At 40.2% G+C, this 27290-nt stretch overlaps 1 long non-coding RNA gene across 1 annotated transcript in view; it reads left to right on the forward strand.

The window, feature by feature from the left end:
* LOC119478822 overlaps nt 1-27290 on the forward strand; it is an 80700-nt gene that overhangs the window by 26892 nt on the left and 26518 nt on the right. Inside the window, exon 3 of the long non-coding RNA XR_005204508.1 lies at nt 14330-14547. This is a non-coding gene — a long non-coding RNA (uncharacterized LOC119478822). The remainder of the gene's footprint in view (nt 1-14329; nt 14548-27290) is intronic.

Raw genomic sequence — 27290 nt, forward strand, 5'->3', positions numbered from 1 at the left:
GTGAAGTTTATTTATTATTTTTTATTATATTGGATATTTAGACACACTATATTCATTCCAACTTTTCTTCTCCAGCCTACAATTAGATTTGAGTCTGTGTATTTTTAAGAAGTCGCATCTTTATATCGATGAAACATGATGAAGCCTCTTATAGATATGTGACAAAACTGATATTTTCAGCATTTTCTAAGTTAGAGTTTAATAATTCCACATCACAAGTTTGCGCGCACACAAGCAGAACAGCAGAGTCAATGAGGATGTGTTCACTGCTGCTCGTGTTTTTATCAATTCTTGTATACTGCGTTTTGAATCATTACCAAATCAATTGTGTTGTTAAATATAGCACGCTTTTCCCGGCACAAACTGTCTCTGGGAAACAATTCAATTCAAAGTGACACTTGCAACCAAGATAGGTGTCATTGATAATAGCTAAAATTCTCAGTTCTATATACCTTCAAATGTTTTTGGTTATGTGAAGTATAATATTTATTTTCCTACACATATTATAAACATTGAAATCTTCTATCATTTTTAAATTGTTGGATATGAACACCTCTTATAGATTTTAATACTCGGCTAAAAACGCCAAATACAAGCATGCAAGTGGCTCAATACTGGGTGCTGCTTCACTGCAAAGCGTCTAAAAAAGATGTGTGCACCGTATAGACAAAGCCACGCATAGTGCTCCCTAAAATGCTATTTAACCACAAATTCACAAGTAAACTAGAGAGCTGTGGCCGGTCAGCCACCTTGGATAAACATTGACCATCAATTCTCAGTCAATTGTCTGTCTCTCTGTGGATCCAGGCGGGGACCAGAGTGTTGGGGGATCTCAAAGTCCTTGAGGGTTTGGGTGGGGGTGGAGGGGACCATGCAGAGTGAATTCTCACACAAGAAGCAATAGGCCTGAATCCTGAAAACCGTTTAGTATTTTGCATCTGCAAAAGTGGTGAAAATGTTATCTATTCTTTTGATATTTGAAACATTAAAAGGCGTGATGTAGGCCACACAGCTACTTGTTGCACCCTGGTTGTTAGAAAATGCACGGAAGCCTGTATCTAGTAGTGTTTTTGAAGTTCGGAGCTTGGAATAGTCAGTGAATGCCTCAGGGCTCATATTGCATATCAGTACTGCCCATGCATGCATAGTAGTAGTGAGATGCATGTTTTGTTCATTGCAGCATGAGCTACCTGTGCTCTCTTCTTTCATAATAGATTTGGCTAGAATTTGTTGTGTTTTAAAACACCTGTGTGTGTGTGTGTATGTGTCTCTATACGTGCATATGTGTGTACATGTGTGTAAATTGGAGTGGTCTGCATGCATATTGCCCAAGGGAGATGCACAAGGATATTCGGCTCATGTGTTGTGTGTTATTGATTTGCTGGAGAAAACAAATGCGATAGCTGTTGATAAGCCGCAGCAGCATCTGACTGAATGAACATCTAACAGTATATATAGCTAAAGCCAGTAGCTAAACCATTACCCCAAAATAAAGATACTGCTTGCCTACGTTGGGGCCTTCCTCCATCCTCCTCTTTGTGCGAGAGAGGTCAGTGCCTGTGTCAATTACTGCAGCTTATTCTCCTTTAAACACTCGCCCCCATTAGCAGCACATTTCAATTTAGTGGAAGGTGTCATCAAATAGCAAGCAGTGTTGACACGGCGGCAGCCTTCTCAGTGTCTGTGGCCAAAGCAGGCTTCATTAGCTAAGCAAGTAGAGAATGGTCAATACACTATATAAACTTTTACAGGGTTAGGGCTCTCAGGGACTCCAGGAGGCTATAAAGAGGTCTGAGCTGACACTACTGATTGATGAAGCCAACTTTGTCAGCGCTTCCCTTTTTTTATATACATCTACAGAGATCATGCATATCAAAATCAAAAGGGGCAGTATATTTGACTGGACAGGCTCTAAAAATCTCTCGCTTCCACGTGGGTGGGTGTTTCTGGCAGTGCAGTGGGTGCAGCTTGTGTTTTGTCTGATATGTAAAAGCATCATCGAACAATTAGTTATCCTCCAAGAAAGAGCTCTAAGATGTCAAGTGGAAGAGCAGTTTCATGTGCTTCTGCAGTGCAATTCATTTCAGCTGCATCCACTATGTGTTTTTATTGAATATTCTTATTACTTCACTAACCTCCCAATATTATCAATGAAGAAAAACTGCATTAAGGTCATGGGTTATGAAGCCTCGAATGCCCCGGGTGCACACACAACAGCCACACTGTGTAGGTTCATTAAGCAAAGCTTCAAAGACATTCCTGGAATTGATCACGGAGCTGCAAGTGATGTAATGTATGCTGTCCTGTTTATTTGCAGATTGTTAATGATAAGCAAGGACAGACTTGGTGGCACCGCTCCTGAATGGAGCAGATTGTCTGGTGAGAGTCGTCAGCCCTAACACGACATGATAGGGAAAGGAAACATCACAAGATTAGTATATTCAACTACTATAATGACTCCAAACTTCGTTACGGACATCCCGACACAAAGTGGAGGGGGAGACGTTCAATTGACAGCGTAATGACTTTCTAAATGCAAACCATTTACCTCTGAGATTTAGGTGGGGCTAAAAATTGATCCGTTGAGGCCGTATTGCCCCAAAAGGGTGCAGATTGTAAAATGCACTTTCCAGAATCACACACACACACGTTTTAGTCAATTGGCAGGAGGAATGATAAACCCTTTACCTGTCGATGAATTGTCCCTGTCAGGCATTTTTTAGTCAAGCCAACCCTTGCTCTCATCAATTTCTGTGCCGGCCAGTTATAGGTATTGATGAAAAACAATTTTAGTTAATTAGGGGATGTGCTTATTGATGGCGGTGCATTGACTACAGATTGACAGGGAAAATGGCAACGTGCAGGGTAGACGTTTGCTCCCTCGGTTGAGGTTGTTCATCAGTTCAGCAGTGACTCAGGCTCATAACTTTTATGTTACTATAGTTAAAGAAAAAATGGCATGTTTGGCCTTTGATCCATTATCTAATATTGATGCTTAGAAAGCCTCAATCTTAATCTCTATAAACAACAGAAAGACCTGACACAAAGTTAAACTAACAATCTGAATCGTGCATACATTTATTGGCAGCAAGAGATCTGCGTCACAGTTATGAATTAACATATTGAAATTATACAGATTATAATAAATTAAACCTGATTTAATGATTCATATTATAAAAAAGTGAGATTTTTTAAATTTTTTTTATTATAAAGCAGGCTTTAGTCCTATATAAATACTGTGAAAGTATCGAAACACTCAATCCACAGGGAAATACACACAGCCCGTATTCAGAAACTCTGCATTTAAAACAAGCCGTCAGGATTTCTGTCCATTTGTGATGTCACAAATATACAATATTTAGACCCTTGACACAATTTTAAACGTAAACATTCTAAATGTGTCCCAGTTTATTCCTGGTTGCAGTGTATGTGAATGTCATCAGCTGACAGGAAGTACACATGGACCCAAGCTGTTGCCTAGCAACGCAATTCTGTTGCAATTCTGTTGCAATTCTGTTGCAATTCTGTCGCAATTCTGTCAAAATGCACTTAAACGGAGCGTTTCAGACAGAGGGGTAAATACAGGCATATTCAGGCTGACAGTATGAGGAAAATAAAGTTTTTTTTTAACATTACAGCATGTAAACATGTTCTAGTAGAAACACAAAATACAAGTATGAACCTGAAAATTAGCATAATATGGGACCTTTAACATCTTATGTGCGTTGTAATTATTAAGATTACATGCGTTTAGGTGTTTTATAAAATTATATTTAATCACAAGAGTTAACGTTTTGTTCATAAATAAGTTTGCATCCACTAAACGCTCACTTTAATGGTTCGTATTCACGTAAAACAAGCTCATTATCACCTGTAGCTGTAGAATAGAGTGAGGTACATTGTATGCAGCGCTGTTAGAACAAACCAGTCCAGTGGCATGCACCACCTGTAGAGCATAATGCAGGAGATTTGTCTGCTCAACCCCATAAACAGCCGTCAGGCTTTCTCTGCAGCTACAAGGCGGTGTGATCAAGATGCTCGTGGTAAATGCCTCACATGTGTACCATGTGTCAGAAAGTCTTTACGTGCCACCACTCGCCAACATGGGAGATAAGCATCTTTCCCCTTATATATTCTGAGCACTGGGAATCTGCACCGAAAACCAGTTTTGCATGCTTAAAAAGCAAACAATGGCAAATGGGAAACAGAAAAATCCCCAGGTTATTTGTCATCAAGTTAGCACAATGTAAATATCTTCCTGCTATGTTCATGAGAGGCATCAGTTATAGGGACTATTTGGGGTTTGCATCAAAAAGAATTTGTGCTGTTTAGCGGGCAGGGAGGTGCCCTAATGTGGATATCTGCTGTCCATTTAGCTTCCCCACCATCGGCCTCGGCTTTGTGCTGCTTTGACTTCACAGTCTCACGCAGTTGTAAGGTTTTGCCATCGAGTCCGACCTCAAAACGCAGCGCTTTTAAGAGGAGAGTAGTGCATTCCTCCACCAAGGGAGTCTTGTGCTATAAGGGGTTAGGGTGGCTTCTCCTTAGAGGTTAAGTGGGATAAGTGTGTGGCTCATGTCAACCCCCACAACCCCCCAATAGTTTCTGGAAAATTTGCAATGGGGTCAGATTGGATTACTGTGTTTTGGTATTTACATGGAGACATGGGGCTTTGAAATGGAAAACCATAGGCGGAAAAGCAAGTGCCATGCAGTCTGAAAGGCTGGGTAAAAGAAACCAGCACTGATTTCCACTGACGGGACGGTTGAGTACATGTCTTTTATGTCTTTTCTGCCCCACAATCAGACGTTTTGTTACCGAGCATGGTGATTGAGGTAAATGGATCAAGTGCAATACCAATCTTTTAAAGTAAATCCACAGTAAGTACCATGATAGACATTCAGTAGGAAATAAGGAGGTTTCAGGCTCGCAGATACACACCACACAGCTGGGACTATGGCTTCAAGCAAACTCCTTAAAAGCAGTTAAGGAATTTTGCTGCACAGTTATGCTACATAAACTGCAGTACCCCATCCCTAAATGACCTTGTAAAATCTCACTAGGTGTCAGTTCCCCTCCAGGTAAGCCAGGTCTTCCTGGATTTGGGCCTCAGGTGGTGTGTCAGTGTTTTTTTTTCCTGTTCAACCTTGTTGCAGACCTGCTGGGATGAGTTTTTCTGGGTTATTTTGGGAAAAGATTCTCCAGCCACTCCCCACAGGTGCTGTGTGCAGGCCTGAGCCCATAATCCACCCTTTTCAGTGCGGATTTCGCTGAACGTTGTCCCACTGGTGTTTGTTTTACTCTGTTCAGGTGAAGCAGCAGTAGCTAAAGAATTAAAATGTCATATATGTAACAAGCATATTTTCAATGAAGTGGTAAAACATATACCATACTGTAGTTTATTAAGAAGTAAATACTAATTTCAGACAGTACGAATATTTTGAAACCTTGAAGGAAAAGAAAACTGTGAAATTTTAATTTCTTTGTAGCTAAAAACAGTTTGTATCACACATTAAATTAAGAATCCAGGTTAGTATTAAGATTTGCACATTTAAATTTAAAGCAGGTTTTTATTTAGGTCAAAAATAGGCAATTTGTTGTCCGATTTTTTCCAGTTGCACTACTTATGTTTAACAGAAAAGAGACACATTTTGAGGGGATTCATGCATTTTTAAATGTCTCACCTCACCTGTCTCACTTCCTCTTGATTTCCCTTTATCAAGCATACTGATAAATAAAAGCAACAGGTGTCAAATGTTTATTATGAAGAGTATTTTTTAGGGAGAGCTCAGGGCCCTTTGTGTGTAGAAAGCTTGGACACAAAATGTTCCTCTAAGTTGCCGGCTACTTTTTTGGTCCTCCCCCCCCCCTCCTCTCTTGCTCCTGCTGAAACTTGACCTCCTGTTTCTGGGTGAATTAACGGTTTTGTCAGTAGCGAGAACAACAATTTGAAGTCTGTGCGGCGAAGCTCAAGCGGCGGCAAAGTTGAGTGCGGTCAATTGAATCTCCCACATGCTTCTTCTTCTTCTCTGTGCGACGGATGGATCTCTCTGTTCACTGTTGAAGCCTTGTAAACGTGTGCGTAAAAACTCCTCTGCTTATTATGGAGCCGTGCGTAAAGTTGATTTGGAGTTTTTTTCTTTATCAGATATTTCTTTACTAAATCACAACAACATGACAAGATTTTTCTATTTATAATTTTCTATTATATTAATGATAATAATTTTAAGAAATGCTGTATTTTTTAGGAGTAGGGAACAGTTTTGTTTGCAAACGTTTTGTTAAAGTGAACGTTTTATTTTGCATCTGTAGAACAAACATTCCCAGATCTAACGCCTCTCTTAGACTCCACTCGTTTAAATAATGTTTGTGTTTCAGATTAAGTTGTCTCTTTGGTGTCTAGTGGTGTATATATAGTGAAGCTACTGATGTTGTGCGTCAACAGGTTTATCTGGCTTGGTGCTCACACACTTTCATATGAGCGTGTGCTGCGGGCACATACTGTATGTAGTTAGTCTAATAGTCTATTAGTTAACCATCTTACAGTCTGCATTGAGCTATGTGGAATAAAAAAAACCTTTTCTTTCTTTTGATCTATTATGAGTTTAACGTGACTCAGTTTCGGAACCACCTTTTTTGCTTTGTGTTTTTTTTTTTTTTTTACTAGCTGTTTGCCGTTTGCTTCTTTTTCATGTTTCAAGTCGCCAGAGAGACTTGTGTGACATTTGAAATATGAGACTGGCCGTATTTACTGAGTTGGACAATACACGAGAACCACATGAAAATCAAAATAAGTAGGATGCGGTTAAGAGCTGTGCTTTCATTTATTGAAGTCCGTACAGATGTTTTGCATAAAGCCGTTTTTTGGGGGGTAATGAGTGGGGGGGAGCATGTGAACGAGAGCTGAACCTGGTTGGCTTAACTTAGACAGGATTCATGCAGTAACCACGAATAAACACGGGAGAGGCTGCAACGGTTGCAGAAAGTAGCCCTGTAGGAAAAAAATGGATGATGGTTATGCCCACATTCATTACTTTATTTTAGGCTATTGTAACTGGCACAAAGAGGTTATTCCAACAAGAGGTTTTTCTAGCCATGTTGTGATGAAGGGGAAAAAAAAGGATGTTAACACCTGTTGATTTGCCTCATGAAGCCATATAGTGCTCCACAGACAGACTCAGGAAAGGAGGACGGTCTGCAGGACAGATAATAATGCACTATACTCACTTTTAACAGTCTCTTATATTCACTTTTAACAGTATCTTCTGCACTATACTCACTTTTAACAGTCTCTTCTGCAGTATATTCACTTTTAACAGTCTCTTCTATACTCACTTTTAACAGTCTCTTCTGCAGTATATTCACTTTTAACAGTCTCATCTGCACTAAACTCACTTTTAACGGTCTCTTCTGCACTATATTCACTTTTAACAGTCTCTTCTATACTCACTTTTAACAGTCTCTTCTGCACTATACTCATTTTTAACAGTCTTTTCTGCACTGTATTCACTTTTAACAGTCTCTTCTGCACTATATTCACTTTTAACGGTCTCTTCTATACTCACTTTTAACAGTCTCTTCTGCACTATACTCATTTTTAACAGTCTTTTCTGCACTGTATTCACTTTTAACAGTCTCTTCTGCACTATATTCACTTTTAACGGTCTCTTCTATATTCACTTTTAACAGTCTCTTCTGCACTATACTCATTTGTAACAGTCTTTTCTGCACTGTATTCACTTTTAAACGTCTCTTCTGCACTATATTCACTTTTAACAGTCTTTTTTGCACTATACTCACTTTTAACAGACTCTTCTGCACTATATTCACTTTTTTAATAGTCGTGTATCACAGCTGTTACTCTGCACTATATTCAGTTTTAACAGTTTTATTCTTCATCTCCTTGTATTTTTATATCTGGTATATTTTTTTGTACTTTGCACTACTAACTTTTTTTACTGCCTTTTTACTAACATGTTTTGTATTATGGAACTGTAATGCTGGAAACTTGACTTTCCCTCGGGATTAATAAAGTTACTATCTATCTATCTATCTATCTATCTATCTATCTATCTATCTATATATATATTGAGAAATATTTATAAAATAGCACAGATTGTATATTTGTATTGAATCACTCCATCCATCAGCCTGTTTTCCATCTTTGTGGATCCGCGCTGAAATGCAATCATCACCCCACAGGACACCAGCACCAACCACTCCAACCAACCAATTAAAATCCGATTAGGAAACATCTTAGTTTGCAGTGAAAAAGTCTGTAACCTTTCTTCGCCGAGGTCACCCACCTAATAAGATCCATGGCCTATAGTGAAGCCTATAGTGAAGCCGCAGACCTTCACAAATGCTCCTGGCGACCGTCCGTGGCCCCGGAGACCTTTTTGGCATCCACGGCGGTTTAATTGGTCACTGTATTTAAGAATAAAGGTGGGATTCCAGTTAATTAGTGGAGAAGTGAACATTATATGATTTGCTCCCGGCCCCTTGGTTTGTTAGCGCAGGATTTGGGGCTGGATCAGCTTTTGTGCTCGACAAATGAGAAGTGAGTAGCGTGGTGCCGACGCACAGTGTCGTTTTTGTGGACTGGCGACAGTCTCGATTCATGGGAAAAACTTAAAGGAGACCCGCGTTATCACAGGACCTCATTATCTCATGTCTGCAACCATCTTTTGGGAGCAGGCCCTAATCAAAAGTGGCACAGACCTACTTTGCAGAACTCTGGTAGAATAGCCGCCTCTCTCTCTCCCTCTCTCTCTCTCTCCCTCTCTCTCTCTCTGCAAACACACACACATGCATGCACACATGCACACACTTTGCGTGATGTGGGGTGGCGCATGACAATGTCAAAAACCCTTTTACAATGATTGTGCGCGCAAAGATTCATATTTAAACACGTCCGCCAGGTAGTATAGGCCCACATACAATTATTGGTTTGAATGTATGTTATTCTACTTAGTTTATTTTTTATTTTTCGTCAGACCAACTTTTTTTTGCAATGCTACTCCTTCCACATTTTCAACATAGAAACTCTATTCAAACATCAAAACGTGCAGCTCAATTAGGACATGATGGATATTACGTTATCTCATTCATAACTTTAATATTTTCAGAATTATTAACCATAATTCATCAAAAATTCTCCATTGAAATGAATGGAAGAAATGTTTAAGAATTTAAACATTTTCAAGCTTTTTCAACTCTTCACTGCTCATTCATACTTTCACCTATAAAAACTCCATTCAAACTGTAAAATGTTCCACATCTTAGAACAGGAAATCTAGGGATTCACCTATTTTTTCAAAATAAAAGCCCAAGGATGTAACTTTCTTGACAGGGAACTCAGAACTAAATATTTATAAGGCTTCAGCTGCTTTTCATGCAATTACAACTTTTATTTACTGATTCATAATCTTTTGATTCTGACTATGTATCATTCTTCATACACATCTTCTATACACTATTGGTATTATTCAACTTTTCAATGATATTCATACAAATTAAACCAATTCCCACTTTTCCAACTATTCCTACTTCTTCATCTTCTACTCACAACATTTAAGCCAGCATTACAGCTTATAGTGTCAGCTCTTCAGCATCTAGCATTCACACCGTGATTTCTTCAGAAATTGCTTTTGTAGTTTATGTTAATATTCTTTCTTAACTCTCTATTTATTGTATTATAAGTTGTATTCCAGTTTACAACTCTCGGCTTTAGATAAAAAAAAAAAAAAAAATGCGCAAAAAGTTTTTAAATGTTAGTGTCTGAACCCTCCACTTGTATTCTGAGGAGCTTATAATAAGCGTTTTAAGGTAAATAGCTAAGAAAATTAATTTCACCATTATTAATCATATTATTATTTTTTTCTCAGATATTGACACGTTTAGTTACATAAATTATTATTTCCTAACCTTTTAAACATTCACAACCACTACTACACAGTGCATGACAATGACAACTGCGCGCCCCCGAGGCTGTTTCTGTGCACAAGACCAGAGAGCGGTGGTTTGTTTACTCGGCCATAAACCATTTATTTACCTTCAGGTGAGTGTCGCAGAGAGTGCAGAGTAAAGATCTTAGCAGAGATTTACACCTGTCTCTCTGCTCAAATAGAGAAGCCTATAGCCTACAGAGATGGCCACTGGAGCCAGCTTGTCTGGGGCTCTGCTAGACAGCCAGCCCACCACCACCCCACCTCCTCCTCTTCCTCCTCTTCCACCGTGGATTAAACAACATCATAAAAAATGACCATCAACGCGCGCACTGTAAACAGATTACTCTGCTCGGCGCCTGGCGCACAAACTCCACGCTGAAGGCAAAAAGACGCGTCCAGCAGCAGCAGCAGCAGCAGCAGCAGCCACGTGGAGAGCGTGGCTCTGCTCTGCTCTGCTGCTTGGTCATCCTTTATCAGCCACTTCTCTGGACACTTCCCAGTAAATACTGGAAGAGCGTTTGATGTCATGGCTGCTCTTGGGAGGCTGCTGAGGGACATTTGTTACAAGATGACATTTCTCCACAGACCTTTTTCTCAGAACATCCACAGCTTGTTTAATAGATCTTTATCTATTTTAAGATGCACCTTGAGCCCTGAAAATTTAGAGATCTTAATCGGAAAACATCTCACCAAGCTTAAATGTCATCTCTCTTCATCATAAAATACACACATGAACTATACAAACTCCTTTTGACCCTTGTTTTACCTGTTGCTGCGTTCCTTCTCATAAGTGATGAGGCTTGATTAGACACTCTGCTGCCATGATGGGTGTTACAATATGTCAAAGTGTCCTTAAAATACTCCTTTTCTCTCATTGAAGTATAAGATGCGTGTACTGTTCTGCTCCGAAACCTTGTGATATATCCATTCATCACATTAGAGCACAAGGGGTGTCATTAGTGCATTACTCAGGTAATCAGCCCTTGAGAACTAAATTGTAAATGTCTCTCTACCCTTTTAGTCACCGTCTCATTTCAGGTTGATATGCCTGTTCTTCCTCCTACATATATCACCGGTTGGTTGTTCACATGCAGGTATTAGCAACAGTTAGTGAAGGCTGGATTTCAACAGGTGACACTTTGGGTTTAGTTTCACCCTCTGATTCATTTCTCACTGATTTATTAAAATCTTTCTTCCTTCTGTTTATTAGCACAGCAGTTAGAATAGTCCATCCTACCCAGAGTTGGGATGAGAATAACTCTGAAAATACAGATTGTGTGATGCCAGATAGTGTGTGAAAACAAAGACAAAATGTGAAAAAATGTTCACCAGGGAGAACTAGGCCACACAATCAAAAATGAAATCTCAGTTGAAAGGACAAACACACACACATACACACACGTATCAACATCTATTTTTCCCTCTCAACGCACACGTTTGCCTTCTTTCTCTCTCCCTCTCTCCCTCACACACACATTTATACACAATTTGCATGCACACACACGCTAGCACTTCACTCCAGTGGTCACTTCGTTGGTCAGCCAGTGAATTTCACGCCCTATTGATGAGAATAATCTCCCTCAGTGTGAGGAGCGGCGGTGTGGAGATCCTGCCTGATTTCTGCAAATTAAAGTCTTAACACGCGTGTTGTTCTAAATCAGGTCTGCAGTCACTCAAGTCATCAGGCTGTCAGCGTCCACACGCTTATAGCTCCTCCATGAATATCCTGGATTTTACGCAGAGTTTTTTTCTTACAGTTGTCTTGTGTTGCTCAACTGCTGTACGCTGCACTCTTTATTTCCTCTGATCTCTGGTGGGTTTTTTTCTTTCCAGCGAGGATGCTGACTCACTCATGGCAGATACATTTGTCTAATACTTTATTCTTGCAATATGGGTCATGGGCCCCCTTTTAGTGGCTCTTTGTGTGACAATGTGAGAGCGTTTAGATGAGCCTGGGTCACAGGGGCCAGAGTGTTTTATTCAAATTAGGTCTGGAGCTTACAAAAGCCCCCATATGCCATCGTAACTAACATAATATCCCATCAAATAGTTTATTTTAGATAACGTCACCTTAACAGTGGCTTAAAAGGTGAACCTTCATGTGTACAACAATGGTTTGTTTAAGCAAAATCCCAGTTTAAACACACTAAAGAAGCATGATTGATTATTTGCTGAGTGAGCAAGCATAGATCACAATTATTAGTCCCCTTTGGTAATGGAGCAGCTTTTAGCTTTAACCAATATATAGACGTCTCTGGTGGTAAATTATCCTGAGAGATCCCAACTTGTGAAATTTTGATTAAATAGTTTTATCAATATAGATGCATCCTGTTGTTGCAGATTCTGCTCAAAGTTAACAGCGCGCCCCTCGTCATTTTTCCACTTCTATCATCGACTCATTCAAACATTCAACTCAGCGTTTGACGTGTGTATGTTATTCCGAGAAGGAGGCGTATGTGCAAGTTGGAAAATTATAAAAGGAAGCCTTCCATCCAGTGCAGCCATCAGGGAATACAGAGAGGGAGGCAGCGGCAGCAAATCAAGAGCGCTGATTTCCAAAATGGCTCGGCCATTGAATGACAATAGCCAGGCCCCCGCCGCCTGTCTCTTTTTCTTTCACTGCTGCAGACTACAAAAAACTAACATAATAAAGCGGGCAGAGAGAAAATGACCAAATGTGATTTATTCTGATTTGAACAAATCATTGTGATTTAAATCTGGCAGGAAAAATGTCCACGGTAACTGGGTTTCTATAGTCGTCTGATTTTAGTGTGACTTTTTTGTTGTTGTTGTGTTTTATCGTTACTGAAAAACAGGGGTTTTAGGGTCCTACTACGATATCGGCACATGTTTTGCAACCACTGCTTCTTTCCTGTGGAATTCCAAACGTTCCTGTCAGTGGGAATATATACTCTGAAGTTTATTGCATTTATTCTAGAAGATAGCATTTATAAAAATACATCATTCAAATGTTTATGGAGAGCACTGACAGGTTGATGCAGCTTTGGGAGGCATTTTTGAAAGGCACAGCACAAGATTAACCATTTCAATATTTAATGCTTATACATAAAATTGTATGGTAGTTATCAAAATGTTTGTTTTAATCTAATTGTTTTCCCTATTCAAACACTAAACACCTGATGGCAGAAGTATTGCAATTGTATTTTTCTCCAGATAACCACACTTTCACAATCAATATTTTTGGGATTATTATCCAGAAATAGAGATTTTGTCCATTCAATAAAAAAAAAGAAAAGTAAATTCATTATCAGTGTGCTGCGCCTAACAATGTTTTCATCATTCCTCTAATATATGGCAGAGTCAGTGAGCAGCCCTACATATTCTCTCATCCGTCAAGGAAGGGAAGATTTTTTTCAATAAATAATTCACCACTGATAGCCAGCCCTAATGCCTACATGAACAAATCTCTCAGTTACAGCCATCTTGGGAGCAAGCCAGTGCAAGAGCGTACTTAATAAACAAATACAGGGCCTGACAAGCTCTGGTTTCACTGATGTCTTTCCGAGAGGAAAGTATTTGAAGACAGTCGGTGAAACAACATCCTTTCTGTGGGTGAAGGTTTAGGGGTCAGGTGTGGGTTATTGCTGCATTGTTGCCGCTGATACTCTGGAGAGATTTACTGTCCGTTTTACACAGGGCGTAATTTAAGTTTTCTTTTAGAATCATCTGACATTTATGCTCCAAAATGTTATGATCTTGCACCATTTAGTGGGAGTTAAATGTCAAAGGACACATCAATAGAACACATAAAATATATAAAATAATTTCCCGTCTGAGCACAGGTATATCTCTAGACTGGCTTTTTGAGCATGTTGTCCTCTGTGTCCACTTCTAGGACCAGGGCTGAGTCAGTATCGCAGTCTTGCATCGACCACATGTTCGCTGGGACTAGAAACATGATCCAGACATGATTCCCCTAACCCGGCCCTTAGGGTGAAATGTGTGTGTGTGTCTGTGCAACATCTTCTCACGGATATGTTCTCGTCATACACTACAAACAGTAACCACCTTATGTTTGTGTAGCATTACAATGAATTTGTATTTTAATGTTAAGGTCAAACAATTAAAGGGTCATTTTTGGGGGGTCATCCTGGTTGAGCCAACTCCTTTTGGTGTGTTCAAATCAGACGGAAAATGTATTTTTGTACAAATTTCCAGTGTGATCAGGCTGTGTATGTGTGTGTGTGTGTGCGTTTGTAAGCAAGGTGTATGTGTGCCACTGCACGTAGATGTCGGCCAGTTGTTTAGCCCATCTGTGTGTCTGCTGCAAGACTCCCTACATGAAATATTCAAGGTCCAGTGAAAATTGATCTGCTGATCTGAAGTCTGTTTTTCTCTCTCTCTCTCTCTCTGACCAGATCCCCGTGGAGCTGCCTCCAAGAAGGATCCTAATATCACGTATCAGTTAGATGACCAAGTTCAGGGCCTGCTGCAGCTCAGCGCCGGTTGCTCGGATCAATGGAATACTGCTGGGGATACGACGCACCACACCCACATCCTGAGCGGACCCTCTGATTGGACGACGATCACATGGACGTCTTGACCACTGCCACGGCTTTCATGCAAATTGATGAAGGTAATTTTAGCCCCTTAAGTGAAATTTGATTTGCGTTAAGAGCTCTTGCTGCTTTTTCTTAATGTGAAATGGTTTTGATTAATAGCCGGGGAGTCTATGGAGAAATATCATCAAGTGCAACAGTTTAATGCATCTCCTCCACTAAATTAGTGGTGCTGCTGTTTGTTATCTGGGTTTACTGACAGTCTTTTAGCCAAGAAATAGTTCTTCCACTCAAAAATACACATGTATTTACAGTAACTAGGCTACAGATCAACTGCTACCAACACCTTCCTAATCGTAGGCCTATAGGTCATTTAATCCCCAAACACTCATAACACACTTTAAGCCAAAAACCCAAACACACAGCAACTAAATGTTATCAGCAAACAAGCCCTGCCGTACCATTGTATCCACCTACCCAGACCGTAGCTGTTACGTGCTCTCCTAAATGTCTGCGACACTTCACCTCACCTCCTCAGAGCGGCACAGCGCTGCACCCTGACTAAATGAAAAACAATCTGAGGAAACGGGGAACAATCCGAGGCAGGCTCCAGCGGGCTGCCATAAAAAGAGGGGCTGCCTCTCCAGCCTCTCCCTAGTGCCTTCAGCTTTAACTCTATGGGCTGATGAAAGATCAATGGGCCGACTGGGCAGCCGCTGCTGTGCCTGCTGTCCGCCGCAGCACCAGGAAGCGAGCCAATTACAAAACACCAGGAGAAAAAAAAGGGAAGAATGGGAAAACCCTCGATCTTTGCGGGTGAATATAGTTTTGTATGTTTTCCTGTTATCTCTCACATAGTCCAGCCTATGGCAGCCAGACTTCAAGAAACGTTGACTGTTTCCAGCCCGTGGATCATATTCCAAACTCATTTTAACCCTGATCTCTCCCTGCATCCCCCACCTTTCCTACCTCACCCTCTTTAACACCCCTTTAACCCTCCGCCCCCGGCCTCCACTCCAGATCTGTACCAGCTAACCAGCCCCCTGGATCTCCGGCAGGAGTAATGGGGGGGTTGGCGCTAAGAGTTTGGTGCAAACACGCAGCAGCAGACAAACAAATCATGTTAAGTCTCTGCTGCCACGGCTGGCAGCACACTCAAAGGGGAGCCGGTGCCCTGCCAGGGAGGAGGGTGCACCCATTTTCCCAGGGAGGGGGTGAGGGTGAGGGTGAACACGAGGGGAGGGCAGCATGGAGGGGGGGACGGAGGGGAGGGAGGCCTGGTCCTTATCGAGCCCGTATCACAGACACCTCCGCCCCTCCTGGCAGGAATGCATACAGCCCCTGTGGGAGGAGAGAGGGAGAAGAAAGGAGGAGGAGGAAACAAGCAGACATTAAGAGGGGAAGTAAAAAGGGAAAGAAAAGAACGAGTGAGGGGAAAGTGAGTGACTGAATGAAGGAGGGAGACACACAGAAAAAGACCTGCCCAGCTTAGGAGAGGGAGTGTCTCTCTGAACACACAGACAAAAACACACCAATCACAGCACTCAACACACCCTCAGTGGATTGAGAGCACCGCTGGGAGAGCACATTGGAAAACAAACAGGGCATTAGGCTGCTTAAATACCATTCGAACCATGCAACTGTGGTTATCATTACGTCAGTTCAGTCACAGCTTTAACGCGAAGCGTGTCACCGATGACAGCTGAGGAGAGATCCGAACGCCAGTAGTGTGGTTAGAGGTGTTAAACTTGATGTTGTTAGACTGTCACAAAATGTTACAACTATGTGTTGTTCTTGGCTGTGTGTTCGGGTCATGAAGTACAATCAAAGTGGCTTTACTGGCATGAAAGTTTCAAAAAACAATGTTGCCAAAGCATCAAAATAAACAATAATATTAATATGAACAAATTAAGAATGAAAAAAAATATATAATCCCTGAAGAGTGTTTTTATGTATTTGTTCTTGAGTGATATTTTTACCCTCTTGTTGTTCTCCAAAACACTAATCTCAAACACTTCCCTTATGAGACCTTAGTGCACGTGTCAGGTATCATGGTTGCAACTATTCCCTCTCAGGGATATTGAGTGTATAAAGATCCTCAATTATTGGATTGTATAATATTTCCGCAGCCTCTCCTGGGATGGAAATATTTATTTCTAAAGACTATAGAGAGGCAATTGTGATCTTAACGTGGCATTCCTGCACGCTGGCTGCGAGGCTCTCTGCGGTTGTGTGTCAGGCCTAAAGAACAGATTTTGTCAGGTGGAGAGCGGGGTTTAGGGGTTCATTTACAGTTCATGCAAGAGCATTCCATGCAATCTTTACGTTTCCATTCACCCTCACTCTCTCTCTCCCCCCTTTCCTCCCTTCTCTCCTCCGCTTTATCTTTCTTTTTTCTCTCCTTTTGAAATGCTAATATCTGCGGACGGTTATTCCTTCGCTGTTGACACAATTCACTTTTCAGTTCAAAATGTTTGACATACATTTACTCGGCATGATTTTGCTGAATGCCCCGCAGCGATGCTTCCATGACGGAGATGTGAGTCACGCAACAATGTACGTACTGTAACTTCTGTATTCTGATCCCTGATTACTCCTGAGTGTCTCTGAAATGCACTGCTGTCTAGGGCCAACTCTTCCGGCCGACGCAATACTAGTGCAGCTCGGTAACCCCCTTCTTAACACTTAAAACAACAAGTCTAACAAAGAAGATAGAGAGTGTCAGACAGACAGGCATGCTGGCGGGCAAGTACTTTGTTTTCACCAGCCAGAGAGTCAGTTGTTCAGGCACCTCAAATTAGTTAGTTTGAAAATAAAATGCTTACAACGCAGAAATGACATGGATATTGTTCTTTAATTTGTGGCTAAATAAATAATAGTGAATAATAAATATTCACTAATGTGCTTTATTTTTTACACTATGAATAACTCTATTGACATAATAATACAGAGAGGAGAAATTATATTAATGGTGTACTAAAAAATATAATAACATTGTGCTGAAGTGGAACGCTTCCTTTGCTGAGAAGATACAACTTTTGGACAAATAGAATAATTAATTTTAAATTAACATAATTAATGTCCTTAAAAATAGCATTATGATTTAATAGGTAGCCCTTTTTTTAATATATCTTCTTTTATCTCTAAGTTAAATATTAACCTGGAAGTACTCCACCAGACAAAAATTATAGTAGATTTTCAATAGTGAGCTCTGTGGTGATACTTGAATCATATCAGGATAAATGAACTACTGTACAATTTTATAAGAATACTTCAGTAGTTTTTGATATCTTTCAATTGTATTTGAAGTTTATTCAAGTTTTAATGAAGTATTGCCAAAAGAAATTTAAATTTTATGTTTTGTTTTTCTAATTTTGCCACTGGAATTAGAAAATGCATTTATTATGCAATACCATGAATTATTTGTTGTGTGTTTTTTTGTTTTTAACTGAAACTATCAATGCCCCTATCACTACAAAAATGCAAAATCTTACCAAGTATGTTTGTCTAATTACTAGTCAAAATATCTCATAACACTCAATATAAGACACAATCACCTATTTCAGTGAGATATAGGGATGATATATATATATATATATATATATGTATATATACTGTATATGTATATATATATGTATATGTATGTATATATATATATTTATATATATGTATATACGTGTGTATATACATATATATATATATATATTTTTAGACAATGCATCTTGAATATCTTAAGCAAAGAAAATACTACTTTTTAGAATTACAGTCTTGTTATGACACAAAGCACTTCATAATACTAGGGAAATAGAGATATGTTCCCACCTACTTCCAAGATCTCTTATTATCTTGAAAGGCACTGGCCGATTTTTTATTTAATTATTTTTATTTAATACAAGCAAAAACCTTGTATTCATTGTGTTTTACTTATTTTTGGAGCAGAATTTTTTTGCACATAATCATGATAGAAAAAGTTATGAATCACACTACCATCTACAACATTTTTGAGTCAACCAATATTGATGTCTTTTAAGTTTAATATCTGTTAGTTTTACCAGTATATATATAAAAAAAGAAAAGTGCTCCGTTGCTGAATGAACTAGCAGAAGTACGTGGATGTAACATTTTCTCAGGCTTTTTCTTCCTTTTCTCGCCGAAATGGGAAATATTCCCGGCTCGGAGCCTCGGCCCGGCTCCATCTGTTTGTCTGACCAGAGTGGCAGCGAGGCTAACTTATTGCTAGCACATGTGACCGGGTGAGTGTGTAGTAGTGCCACGGCCTATCAGGCAGCATCCCCTTTGCCTATCAGCCCCCCCCAACTTAGATGGATCTCTACCTTCATTAATGCAGGCCCACGGCAAGCGCATGTCTCCACATGTTAACACGAGACGCAAACATCTGGCTTATTTTGAATGTTGTGGGTCCCCTTTCCTCCCTTAAACGTTTGCCTGCGCTTTTCTGGTGTCCTACTAGGGGCAACTCACATTTAGTCTTTCTAGAGGAGAGGAAGTGGTGCTGGCGTTGTTGTGGCGAGGGACTTCAAAGAGGTTGGGACGTCAGTCATGAGCGAGCAGAGGGCAGAACCTGGTCAATGACAGGGATTTATCGTCTAATAGCCCCTCTGGGGGGACTTCAGGTCTAATTTCAGAGGTGCTGAAAGTAGGATTTTATAGAGTAGGCAATGTCCTTTTTTGTTTCCCGTGCTTTTTTCATTAGACAGAGACTAATTGCAATGATAATGGGAAAGTTAATATCTGTTTTTCACAGAAACATTGTTAAATCACATATTCATAACTTGAACTTTGTGCGTAAATTCATGATATATTCCTTATCTAACCTGGAGATGACGTCACCCGGGGATAGCCTATAACAGCCGGCCGTAACTCCAGTTCACTTTAATATTGATGTCTCCGTCCCCTTGTCTCTCCATCAGCAATATATTTAATGGTCACATTCTGTGCTTATTCAGCACAAGAAAAACGAGAGCAAGGTAAACATGCCAACTCGAGAGCACAAGACATTAGTCTTGCAGCTTGAAATAACCGGATTGCATTTAATGAGACGTAAGTCGAGAGGGCAGACATTTGTTTTGTTCCCGACCGCATGTGCCGAATTAACTGACAAACAGTGAACTTCTCAGACTTTGGGACTGCATCGTGTTCCAACAGCCATCAATACAAGCTCATGATCTGTAGTCGTTGTCAGTCGGGAGGTCGTTTAGGAGAAATGCACATTTAATGGCTTGATCCATTGTGATTGGAGTGGTTAATTGATGATCTGGTTGTAAATTTCTGTCTCATGGCTGTCACTATCTCTCCTCCCCTTCTTTCATCGTTCCCTCTGTTTATCCTTCTTTGTCTCTCCTCTCCGCTGCCCCTCGTATCCATGTTTCTCTTGATCTGTCCCTTCTCTTATCAATCGGAAAAGGCAAATGCTCTTGAAATATTCACAGTTGAAATCCATCTAATTGACCGGTTGAAATTCATCTCGTGGAATTATTCACATTTATGCAGCGGGAACTGTTTGTGTTGGCTGCCAACCAACGGCAAGCTCTGAGCATGCCAGAGTTGGAGGTTGTTGAGGGGATGCCGGGGTGCTGCTGCTGCTGCTGCTGCTGCTGGTGGTGCAGATGTGCCGCCTAATTACAGATCCCACCATGCGGAAACTATTCTTCTCAACCATTTCAAAGCATCTGCAATAGGTGTCACTGCAAGGTTAAACCAACTTCAAAATGCAAGTCCTGTTTCCATTCCTCGCTGCTGAATTGACTCCGTAGTGTTGTGCGCCCTCGGAAAGAATGTGCATAATACTGGGTTTCACTACAAATGGTCATTTTTGTGTCAGTATCGCAACCAGTGATTCAGGTTGAAGTATATTGCCTGGAACCTTGTAATAGTATTTCATTTTCAAATTATTTTATGATGCTCTGAAAGAAGTCCCCTTGTGTTTATGGTTAACTAACGACAGAGAACTGAAAACCGACCTGATTACATCTCATGCTGATTTGGATGCTTTCTGGGAAGCTATTGATTTAGTCAATTGCAGTAGTTAATGGTGTCTTTAGATGCTAATTGAAACCTGGAAAAGAAAGTATAAGGTTTCATATTCCTGTAATAACGGTGCAAACTAAACAGAGGGAAGTTATTACACTTATTAATCACTCAATGTGGCCCTTAACACACATATTTATTGTAAAAATTGCTGTGAGAGCTCAGAATGAAATACCCTTTATGCTTTTAAAGCTTCAGCAAGTAACAATATTTTGGCATCATTGGGCAAAAACTAGCATATTGTAATTCAAGTGTTCTGAGAGATAACTTGACTTCTGCACCTCCTCATGGCTCTGTTTTCAGGCTTTAAAAAAATCTCACCAATCACATAAAAACAACTTTTTTTTTATCATATTTGCTCCAGTTCTACCCACTGCTGCTTTAACAACACACCAACAGCGGTTTGATGCTGAAATTCAGACAAGGTGACACTTATAAGTGGTGGACAGCTGAGTAAAGAACTCAGAGCTCTGATCACTGGACGGACGTGACGGATCAAAGGCTGAAAAATATACAAGGTCATAGGTTCTGGAGTATAGCAGTATATTATAGCGTAAAGCATCTGTTTCTGAATCTATCAGCGATTGTCCTTTCAGACATTTCTGAAAGCCTTCTTTTACCTTGAGAACTTGTCAAATCTATAGCAACTTCTTGCTCTTACTGTTTACTCATCACTGTTATAAGCTTACAGAGATGAGATCCTTGTTATTTTTCCAAAATAGAAAGCAAGCTGCGTAGTAAGTTAGTCCCCAAAGGTAGGCCCATCTAGAGTTGATCCGATACAGATACCAGTATCGGAAATGCGTCCAATACTGCCCAAAATTCGGGATCAGGTATCGGCGAGTATGCCAGTCTATGCAACAATCAGGTATCATAATTTATTAACCACGAAAAAAATCAACTTGTTAAACCGGAAATCAATTCTTCTTTGCCGCGAAATTGTTATTTATTCCTTATTTATGTTCTTTGTAACTGACAAACTGAATAATAAAAGAAAGTTCTATTGCATTGCAAGGGTTTAACCTGAGCCAGGCTATACAACAATGATAGTGATCATATCACATCCATACATGATCAGTAGTCAACAGCTGTTTAAGAAATGGAGCAAATATGATTTAAAAAAGTTATTTTTTTAAAAAACGGTCACTATATCCTGACAGTAGTACATGAGACAGGTAATCTGAAAAAATTCATGTGCCTCTGTGTCCTCTGGTGTCCTCCGTTGCTCTTAACGGCATCTGCAAGATTTCACAGACCGGAGGAAAACAAGCAGTAAGAGCTGATCAAATATGAATCAATATTCTGTTACTGTCATGCCTATTTCTCACCTCAAATGTTTTCAGATACATCTTGTAGTGTACTGTTTAGCTGTAAAATGAGAAAGTTTGTGACCCGGCAGCCATGTTGAGATCTGCTGAGGAAATACCAAGCACCGCCCACCAGCCGAAGCACAGCCAATAGGAACACTCTCTCTCTGAAATGACCTGTGATTGGCCAAGGTTTTTGTCACGGGCTAGATTTTTTTTAAAGCCTGTAAAGAGAGCCATGAGGAGGTGCAGAAGTCTAGTTATCTCTCAGAACACTTGAATTACAATATGCTGAAAGGTTATTATGGGATTTTTGCCCAATGATGCCAAAACTATACTGCCTACTGAAATTTAAATTTTCTTTAAATAATAATAAAAGTAATAACTATATATTTTTTTTGTAACACTGGCATCGGATCGGTACTCGGTATTGGCTGATACGGCAAATTCAGGTATCGGAATCAATATCGTCAAGGAAAAAATGGTATCGGAACATCTCTAAAGGTATCCGTAATGATCCGTAAGAATGTGTGTTTCCTACACTGAATACACCGAATTTGTTGCTTACGCATGGCTATCCTGTTGGGTTTGAGCTTGTCTAGGTTTTGCCATGTATATTTGTCTTTCTCTCTTTCTGTCACATTTTCTGTCATAAATCATTTGGAATTATATAAGCCAAATTATGCTTTTTCTGCATTTTGTGCACAGTGCGAGCTTGAAGTCCATTTTTAGGAAGCTGAGAAAGAGACAGCGACAGTATTTGTGTATAAGTAGGTGTATTTGTGTGTGCAGCCCCGTGTCTGGCCAGCCATGGCCACATCTGTTTGTCATGTTAGCACTTAAGCGCCTGCAGGAGCCACGATACTAAGTGGAGACAGAGTCCTCTCTCCCACTCTCTCCATCTCCTCCCTCTCTCCTAATTACATTTGTTCATTAATCCATTTTCTGCCCACTTCTCTTTCTTGTTTATGTTCGTGCTCCAGTGGGCTTTTGCCTCCTCGAACCAGCAGACAGTGACCTTTAAGGAGATGCCAAAAGACTCTGTAAGACAATGTTACCCCTTCACCCTTTCAGCATGCACACACACACACACACACACACACACACCGACACACACGCGCACACACACACCCTGCCCAGTCACATCTTGGCCCCTCAGTATCCCCTCAGGCCATCTCCTTCAGAGAGGCTAATGGAGTTAGCCTAATGTCTGCACAGCGCCAGCCATAAAACTGATTTGAGGCTAAAGGCTTGGTGCCGAGACCACCACTCTGCCTACAAAAAAGAGATGTGAGTGAGATGTTAAAAGAGAGCAAGTGTATCTTTAGAGGAAAAGAGGCTGGGGAGGCGGCGGCGGGGGGCAGGCTGGCGTAACTAAGGCAACTGCAGACAATCTAATTGGTATTGACATCCTTGTCTCGGAGGAAATTTGACATCTAAGGGCAAATCATTCTATTTAGTCGCCTGAATAGTCTCCAAGGCGGGGCCTGAGGAGCACAATCGCGCTGTAGCGTTGTTCTGGTCCTCATGTCTGGGCCAGCTCTGCCACGCAGCAATCGATCCTAATCTGATCGGGGGGAGGGGAGGAGGATAAGCGCTACTGGGAGAAAAAATGACAATAAAATCAAAAGCTCTGTTGGGGTAATATTTAACAAGAGGGAGTACAATTGGGCCCTGCCGGGGCGGCAGCCTGTAATGCACTTGTGCTGCTGTAGCATGGTTAATGTATAGAAAACCCCGGGAGTAATGGCTCTTCAGCCAAGGTGGCCGGGCTTCAAAGAAATCTGCTTGCTTTAGCTAAATGACTGCCAGGCTGCGTCGCCAAAGACCTTCATTCTGTTAGAGCATCAAATATGGCCCCCGCTCAGGACACACAGACACCCTGATTTTATTATCCTCACTCCCCTGAGAAACTCATCTCATCCCTCCTTTTTGTTTGTGTGACTGACCATCAATGTGAAAGAGTAAAGTGGTGCTGTCCGTCAAAAGGCGCACGCTGCCTTTTCTTAGGTCAAAGAGGAGTAAAGGGTATCTGCGGCGTCTCCGCACTCTGACAGCAGCGACAGTGGTGCTTTAGGCGACAGTTTTACGTTAACTGGATGCATCCGTTTTTACAGTTATAGTAAGAATGCTTAGTTTGTGATGAAGAACTTTTTCATTTTGAGTTATTTGTTCTTTTATCTGTCTATATCCCTAAAAGCCGAGCCTGTTCGAAAATAACGTTCATGCAATAAACTTGTCAGAATTGTAGATGAAAGTTTTCAAAATTCAGACTTTGTCTTTAGAGACATTCTTATGGCAGCTGATGCAAGGCAATTTCCCCCAAATCAAGCCATCAATCTCTAGATTCTGACTTAAATCTTTGGCCATGTTCGGATGCATCTGGAAATCCCATCATGTGTGCAACATCAACAAAGTGTACGGACCTAAAAAAAAAGGCTCACAACACTCAGGTAGGTTGTATTGTGATCGCTGAAGAAGGCCATGGCCGATACTGACTGAAGCTCTTGAAAAAGATAGTAAGTAGACCTTGAGTTTACTGTGTTTTATCACAAAAATCCCCCACAAATAATATATTTTTTTGTTTTTTATCTTTTTTTATATTGCTTTTTCAGCATTTGAACAAATACAAATGTATAAACAATATTTCAAAAAAAGTAAATAAAAATAGTATAGGATAGGATAAGCGGTTATAGATAATAGCTGGACGGGTGGATAAATAAATAAAGATTAAAAAAAAGGACATGAACATTTTTCTTGGCAGTGTGTAACACAGACTGTCATGCCACAGTATTACAACTCATATTCATCCACTGAGCATAAATGATAATAGGATATATAGAGAACAAGGATGGGACACTTGAATATCAGTTGTCATGGCAATCATCTCTACTTATCACTTCCAGATAGGTACCCCAGATATTTCTGAAAACATGTAAACTATTATTCACTTTCTACAAAATGTCCTACCGTAGAATCCTTCTTCATAAAACTAAAGGTGAATAGACGCATACTTCTGAATTTCTTATTAATGAAAGGACAAACACAATGGTCCTCTGTTGTGCAGCTGTAATATAAGTTGTTCAAAACAACGGCGAACGAAGAACTTCAATTATTTGACAGTAATTCAGTGGCCTCTAATCAGGTGGACATTGTTAAGAAGTCGGTGTTATCAGGAGAGTCCCTGCTGTTTCCCTCTGTGTCTCCCAGTGATGTGGCTCTGGTGCACTCAGATTTAGACGGATCATCTTGTGTCTGCTCTTATACGTTATCTATGTGAGGACCAAATGTTTGGTTTTATTGTTTGGTTCTTTGCATTAGTTATCAGCAGTTATTCTTGAGTTTAGGTTTAGGCTTACTGGTTTTAAATTTAGCATTAGTTATTAGTAGGGCTATCAAAGTTAACGCATTAATGCAAAATCGTTTTAGTTCCACTCATTTCTTTAATGCTGCTTGTGATTATTAGGTTATAGCGGGCTCAGTTTTAAAGGTAAAGTGAAGATACTCATATCATATGAAATTAGGAAAACCTAAGGAATCCATTGGTACCAACCATTTCATCCTAGGTTGTCCCAAAGGAGGCTAAATAACACTCCAAACTTCCGCTAAATTTTGGCAAGGGAAAAACTGGCATGGCCATTTTCAAAAGGGTCCTTTGACCTCTGACCTCAAGATATGGGAATGAAAATGGGATCTATGTCTGTTGAGCTTGTGTTTGCCATGTTATGATTTAAGCATTTTTTTAATGCTAAATGCAGTACCTGTGAGGGTTTCTGGACAATATTTTTTTATTGTTTTATGTTGATAATTGATTTCCAATAATAAATATATACATACATTTGCATAAAGCAAGCTTATTTGCCCACTCCCATGTTGAAAAGAGTATTAAATACTTGATAAATCTTTTGAACAGATAAAAAAATTTGTGATTAATTTGCGATTAATCCGGATTAAATATTTGAATCGATTGACAGCCCTAGTTATTAGCATATAGTATTAGAGTTATGCATTAGTTAGGGTCAGATTTATGATTAAATTTACGTTACTAGGTTATGTTTAAGTGGTTAGGATTAGGGCTAATTTCACAGTTTGTGGCTAATTGAATACAAGTTGACTGAAGATTAAATTCGGCCCACGGAATGTAGAAGCTATGTGTGTGCACAAAAAGTAATGGGAAGTAGAACAAATTGAGTGAGGTTGTGTGTGGACATGCACGTTGGCAGACATGTGTTTGTGTGTGCATCTGTGAGACGGACAGAGAGAGTGTCTGAGTGTCTGTGTAAGTATGTGATGAGGGTGTATTGAGCTGATGGCTGCAGATATCCGTCCCAGATACTCAAGTCATAAAAGTGTGTCTCGGAGCCCCGTGGCTGTGCAGGCCCTGGTGCCTGATGTTATCACAGTGGCCACTCTATCAGGACACAAGAGTACAGAGGCATTCCTGTATTACTGGAGCTGCATGGTGCCGGGCCAGTAGCTGTGACTGGGGGCTGCGAAGGAGTGCGCTACAGGAGCACGGTTAGACAGTTGGGGAGTGGTGTGGGAGGTTGCCACATTACAGAACAGGCTGCTGAATTATTTACAGCAGGGTGTTATTAGGGCTTTGCTGTGCTGGCTTGTCAACAGCTTAACTGGACTAACAGGGCAACAAAGGGAAACTGAGAAATCCAAATCAAGTTTTGTATTTCATTATGGCCTCGTAAATCTTCGGGAGCATGACAAAGGCAGCATTCACTTCTTACTAACTTTCGTTAATCATTGGGAACAATTGGGGTTGTCAAATGGACACCTTCTCTCTTCATGATTTTTGCTCAATTAGGCAACACGTCCAGAGGGCTCAACAGTGTGTTCCAATGTACCACAAACCACATGAATCTTTCCCAAATCTCACCAGAACAAAAAACACTGTTGTCAGGAGTCGTGTTTATACTAAAAAATGCTGTGAAGTTGACATTTTTATGGATCATTTTCAGGTACAATTCTGACATATTATAGTAGATATTTATTAGGGGTGTAAGAAAATATAGAAAATATTGAAAATATAAAATATTGCGATATTATGTTTTGTAATACTGTATCAATTCTTAATAGTCAATACTTTATTTCATTTGCAAAAAGAGATGCTCCCTATCAGTGTATGTGCCCTCTCATAGTAGTGCTATGATATTACAGGGACTGTGATCAATACAAATGCAGATCCCACTGTTCGGATTGCATAAAAACGTAAACTTTTTTACTCAGATTTTATGCATATGGTGTGTTCTTTATAATATGCCAGTTTTCCTGAAGTTAAATTTAAAAAATCGCAATATATTGCCTTGCTCACAGTATTGCAATGTATCGCAATATATTGAACCGTAACCCCTGTATCATGATATGTATCGTATCGCCAGATTCTTTCCAATACACATAAAAATAATAATGATTATTGATGGACTATTGGGTAGTTTAAAGGAACAGTGTGT

The sequence above is a fragment of the Sebastes umbrosus genome, chromosome 19 (assembly GCF_015220745.1).
Source record: "Sebastes umbrosus isolate fSebUmb1 chromosome 19, fSebUmb1.pri, whole genome shotgun sequence".
In the NCBI taxonomy this organism is placed as follows: Eukaryota; Metazoa; Chordata; class Actinopteri; order Perciformes; family Sebastidae; genus Sebastes; species Sebastes umbrosus.